Below are 6,254 nucleotides of genomic sequence, written 5' to 3'. Positions count from 1 at the left end.
CTGAACTCTAACTCCAACTAACTTCCAATCAAAAAACTACTTACCTGAACTGACTTCTCCTTTTAAAGAAAAGAAAACTATAGGCCAATCTACCTAATGAATATAGATGCAAAAATCTTAAATAGGATACTAGCAAAAAGACTCCAGCAAGTCATCACAAGGGTTATCCATTATGATCAGGTAGGATTCATACCAGGAATGCAAGGATGGTTCAATATTAGGAAAACCATCCACATAATTGACCATATGAACAAGCAAACCAACAAAAAACACATGATTATCTCAATAGATGCAGAAAAAGCCTTTGATAAAATACAACACCCATTCCTATTGAAAACTCTAGAAAGTATAGGAATAGAAGAGCCTTTCCTAAAAATAATAAAAGGTACATATCTAAAACCATCAGCAAACATCTGCAATGGGGATAAACTAGAAGCCTTCCCAATAAGATCAGGAGTAAAACAAGGATGCCCATTATCACCTTTATTATTTAATATTGTACTAGAAACACTAGCAGTAGCAATTAAAGAAAAGGAAATTGAAGGTACTAAAATTGGCATTGAGGAGACCAAGCGATCACTCTTTGCAGATGATATGATGATTTACTTAAAGAATCCTAGAGAATCAACCAAAAAGCTAGTCAAAATAATCAACAACTTTAGCAAAGTTGCAGGATACAAAACAAACCCGCATAAGTCATCAGCATTTCTATATATCTCCAACCCAGTTCAGCAGCAAGAATTAGAAAGAGAAATGCCATTTAAAATCACCCGAGACAATATAAAATACTTAGGAATCTATCTGCCGAGAGAAACACAGGAACTATATGAACACAACTACAAAACACTCTCCACACAATTTAAACTAGATCTAAACAATTGGAAAAATATTGATTGCTCATGGGTGGGAAGAGGTAACATAATAAAAATGACCATCCTACCCAAACTGATCTATCTATTTAGTGCCATACCCATTGAACTTCAAAATTTTTTTTTTACTGAATTGGAGAAAACCATAACAAAGTTCATTTGGAAGAACAAAGGATCAAGGATATCCAGGGAAATAATGGGAAAAAAATACAAAGGAAGGGGGCCTTGCAGTCGCAGATCTCAAACTATATTACAAAGTAGTGGTCATCAAAACAATTTGGTACTGGCTAAGAGACAGAAAGGAGGATCAGTGGAATAGACTTGGCATAAATGACCTCAGCAAGACAATATGACAAACCCAAAGACCCCAGGCTTTTGGGACAAAAATCCACTATTTGATAAAAGCTGCTGGGAAAATTGGAAGACAGTGTAGGAGAGAATAGGTCTGGATCAACACCTCACACCCTACACCAAGATAAACTCAGAATAGGTGAATGACCTGAATATAAAGAAGGAAACTATAAGTAAGTTATGTGAACACAGAATACTATACACATCAGGCCTTTGGGAAGGGAAAGATTTTAAAACCAAGAAAGACTTAGAGTCACAAAATGTAAAATAAATACTTTTGACTACATCAAATTAAAAAGGTTTTGTACAAACAAAACCAATGTAACTAAAATCGGAAGGGAAGCAACAAATTGGGAAACAATCTTGATAACAAAAACCTTTGACAAAGGTCTAATTACTCAAATTTATAAAGAGCTACACCAGTTGTACAAAAAATCAAACCATTCTCCAATGGAAAAATGGGCAAGGGACATGAATAGGCAATTTTCTGTTAAAGAAATCAAAACTATTAATAAGCACATGAAAAAGTGCTCTAAATCTCTTATAATCAGAGCAATGCAAATCAAAACAACTCTGAGGTATCACCTCACACCTAGCACACTGGCCAACATGACAGCAAAGGAGAGTAATGAATTCTGGAGGGGATGTGGCAAAGTGGGAACACTAATTCATTGCTGGTGGAGTTGTGAATTGATCCAACCATTCTGAAGGGCAATTTGGATCTATGCCCAAAGGGTGAGAAAAGACTGTCTGCCTTTTGACCTAGCCATAGCACTGCTGGGCTTATACCCCAAAGAGATAAGGAAAAAGACTTGTACAAGAATATTCATAGCCGAGCTCTGTGATGGCAAAAAATTGGAAAATGAGGGGATGCCCTTAGATTGGGGAATGGCTGAACAAACTATGGTACATGTTGGTGATAGAATACTATTGTGCTAAAAGGAATAATAAAGTAGAGGAATTCCATGGAGACTGGAACAACCTCCAGGAAGTGATGCAGAGTGAAAGGAGCAGAACCAGGAGAACATTGTACACAGAGACTGAGACAATGTGGTACAATTGAACATAATGGACTTCTCCATTAATGGCAATGTAATGTCCCTGAACAATCTGGAGGGATCTATGAGAAAAAACACTATCCTTAAGCAGAGGACAAACAGTGGGAGTAAAAATACAGAGGAAAGGCAACTGCTTGACTACAGGGGTTGAGGGAATATGATTGAGGAGAAACTCTAAATGAGCACCCTAATGCAAATACCAACAAAAAGGAAATGGGTTCGGAGCAAGGACACATGTGATACCCAGTGGAATTGCGCGTCGGCTAGGGGAGGGGTGGCGGGAAGGGTCAGGAAAAGAAAATGATTTCTGTTTCCAATTAATAATGTATGAAAATGACCAAATAAAATAATGCTTAAAAACTAAAAAAAAAATACTTTCTAGTGTTTCCTATATGAATGAGTGCTATATTTTGTCAAAGGCTTTTCTCCATCTATGGAAATAATCATGTGATTTCTGTTGGTTTAATTATTGATATGGTCAATTATGTGGATTTTTTGGTGCGAATTAAAATTAATACCCAATACTCCAAGTATTATGTTTATAAAGTTTATTAATACTAACCTGAAGCAAAGAAAAATAAAAAAAGCTAAGATAAACAGGCATCTCACCCCACCACAGCCCCAAGCGAAAAGAGCAAGAGGCAGAGTTACAGCCAACTATATACAAAACATGACCACACAACATGGTGGAGAAATTAAAAGAAATTCTAGGAAATACTGAAGGACTTTTGGGGGATGAAGTCTAAGGGTTCAAGATTTCTAATTATACACTTCTCCCTGGGATCCTTTTGGGAGACTAGTCTCCCCAAAGGGATCATTTTAAACATAACCAACTTATAAATTGCAATAATTTGTGGATAAAAGTAAAATAGAACAAAACCAATGATTGCTAGGTTGGCAAAAAGCCAATTTTTAGGCAGTCTCCTTTGGCTTAAGAGTGTATATTCAAAACAAATGCATTTAACATCCCACATGTGAAGATAGAATTTAGTTTTTTCCTGATTTTAACAATGAAGATACTTAGTCCAACCAAATCAGGGGGGATTGTGACCTTCAAATTACTCTACCCAACTTAGACCATACTTTAAGGGAAGACAGAGTTGTAATCTCCTGAACAATGAATGTATTTAACTCTTACCTTATAGTGAAGCTAGAACTTTAGGTTAAGTCTATTTTAAGATCTTAATACAAGAAGGTGTTAAGTAACTATAAAGGTTAAATTAATCACAAAAAGGTTAAGTAACTCACAAAAGGTGAATTTAAGAAAGAAGTGTTAAGTAACTCTAAAAATATAATCTAATCAAAGAAGATGAGAACTCTAAAACATACGGGCATTTAGAGGAGACACAAGAGTGAAATATTTGGCTCACTTCCTCTCTTGGGCACCTTTCTGGTGGTGGAGAGTTGGTTGGTAGCAGATTGCTGGACCTTTCGGCATCTTAGTGTGGCGACAAGTTATTGTCTGGTTTGGTGGTGAATTTCTGACTGAGTTTTCCTCCTTTATTTTCCAACTTTATCCTATTAGAAGCCTCTAAACTTCTTCAGAGACCTAGAGGCAGGGATTTTAAACTCCCCCTGGCACAGGCCAGGCAGGAGAAATCCTATATCCTCTTCCTTCTTTCTCCTTGAATTCCTTTCCTCTATATTAATTAAATTACCATAAATTTCCAGACTGACTTAGGTATTTTATTTGAGATTTCCCTTGGCAACCAATTAAATCTAGATTTTTAAGTCACAATCCTAAAATCACTTTTACAGTTTGGCTAATCCACAAAGGTTGTAAACAGGACCTTCAAATTTCTGTGAAATCTCTTCCCTTTCTTTCTTTATTACTTACTCATCAAGCTTTTTAAACAGTTTGAAACACAGCTGCGAGAGCAGGTGAGTATAAAACATTTTTATTTCTCTAGTTTCTCCTTAATTTGAGTTGAACACAGCTGTTTTGTTTTTAGGCAACCTTCACTGACAACACTGCCTAGATTACACTTAATTAGGAGAGAGACCTGGAGAGAGTTTTGGCCTTGTCCTGCTCCCCACATGTTTTTTGAAGCCTGCTAGGAAAATAATTACAAAACATATATATATAAAAATGAATACTACATTCTTTGACATTTATATGGTGGTTGAAGAATTACGGACATTGAGGAATTCAGCATACCTCCAATTTTTTATATTATTAGGTAGTGTCATTTTTGTACTCCTCAGCACTATGATTTTAGAGATGCTAAAATCAAAAAATTATTTGAAGCTGAAATTCAGAAAAACACGTAAAATTCCAAAGCTAAAATACAAAAAATTATGCAAAAATCCAAAGATAAAACACAGGAAAATATAAAAAAAATTTGAGGCTAAAATGCAGGAGAACATGCAAGCCCAATTGGATAAATTAAAATATTTCTTACAGGATCAATTGGAAAACATCCACCCCACCAAAAAGAGATCTGAAAATGACAGAACTGTTTCTGAACCTCTAAATGAGGAAATTTCCTTTCCCAAAATAGAGATGGAAAACACCTTCTCTATAGCTCAGCTAACAGACTGGTTCTCTCATGGTTTGCAAATCTTGGCTGAACTTAATCCCCAAGACCCTTCTCCTGAAATCCAAGTTTCTCCTGATCCTTCTCCTATATAAAAACCAATTCCAGCTCACAGGAAATTTCATCCTTCTAAAGAAACTCCTTTTAGTCAAACTGACCTACAGGTACCAAATTCAATTAGAGGCCTGTTTCCTCTAAGAGAAGTACCTGAAATAGGACGGAATGGGGATGTGGTGACTTTAAGGCACAATATACCATTTACTCCCCAAGAACAACCCTAAAATTATCTTTACACACAATTCAATTTAGCACATACCAAAGTTCACTCTGGATCTTTTGGTGTGGCCTGTGGTCTCTACAGGTATCTTCATGGCACCTTCTCCAAGAAATTTGCCATCTGGATTCTGGGAGTTAGTCTCTTGTTCTAAATTAGGCTCAAATTAAATCAAAGTTCACACCAATAACATAATCCCCCTTAAGGAAGGTAATAACAAACACAGGGATCACTCAGGGATACATGGCTGAATTATGAGGTATATGAATCAATTGGCAAAATAAAAAACACCAAAAAATCCAAATAAAAGAGAAAAAATAACTTCTGGATGAACTATAAAATATCGGTCTTATGTCTAAAAAATCCAAATAAAGGAAAAGTAAACCTATAACAGATTATTGATTCAGGGCCCAATTAAAGTGATTCATGTAATTGTGGACTTACCCAATCAGTAACCAGGACTACAGAAACTGTCACACTATGAAAGACAGGAAAGGGACTATATTATTAGCAGCAAATTGGAAATATCATTTCATTGGTCTAGTTTTACCTTTTTTTCTCAGATACTCGAGCCAGGATGGCAGCCAATGTGAGGAGCTTATTAAGGCTCAGGGAAATTCTGCCTCTGGCATGTCAAAACAGCCACAACCTCAAATCCCAAACAAGTTCAAGTCCTCTTGTCTTGGCTCAAAACTTCATCAATCCCACTGGGATTGGTCTCTGATCTTGTGCTCAATAGGTGCTATGCTGGTTAGCTTTGTGCTTTTTTGGCATTGTGCAATAGCTCTTTTTGTATTCCCTTCTCCTGGAATCAGACAGAATCATTGAGCAAAGTCCCATAATTTTTTAAAAACAATCAATGACATTTCTATAGTTGGAAGCTTTTTGGGGTATGCAGGCATATTAGGATTCATGTACATTTTTAACTAACTCTAGTGCAAAAATAAAAAAAAAGTTTTAATACTGGTAACATGTGCTTCAAGTCCAAAAAATGAGAAAAAGAAAAAATAAAACTCAAATATTGTATTTGAGGGGGGAAAAATAATGCTTTAAAAATAAATATTATATATATATAGCATACAATCAGTGAAACACTGTGTCAGTCAAGGAAAGGTAGAATACAAAGGTTTCTCATGCAAATGAAATCCATTTCCTTTTTAACTTG

The sequence above is a fragment of the Monodelphis domestica genome, chromosome 3 (assembly GCF_027887165.1).
Source record: "Monodelphis domestica isolate mMonDom1 chromosome 3, mMonDom1.pri, whole genome shotgun sequence".
Lineage (NCBI taxonomy): Eukaryota > Metazoa > Chordata > Mammalia > Didelphimorphia > Didelphidae > Monodelphis > Monodelphis domestica.
The sequence above is the reverse complement of the archived record's forward strand: the minus strand, read 5'-3'. Positions refer to the sequence as shown.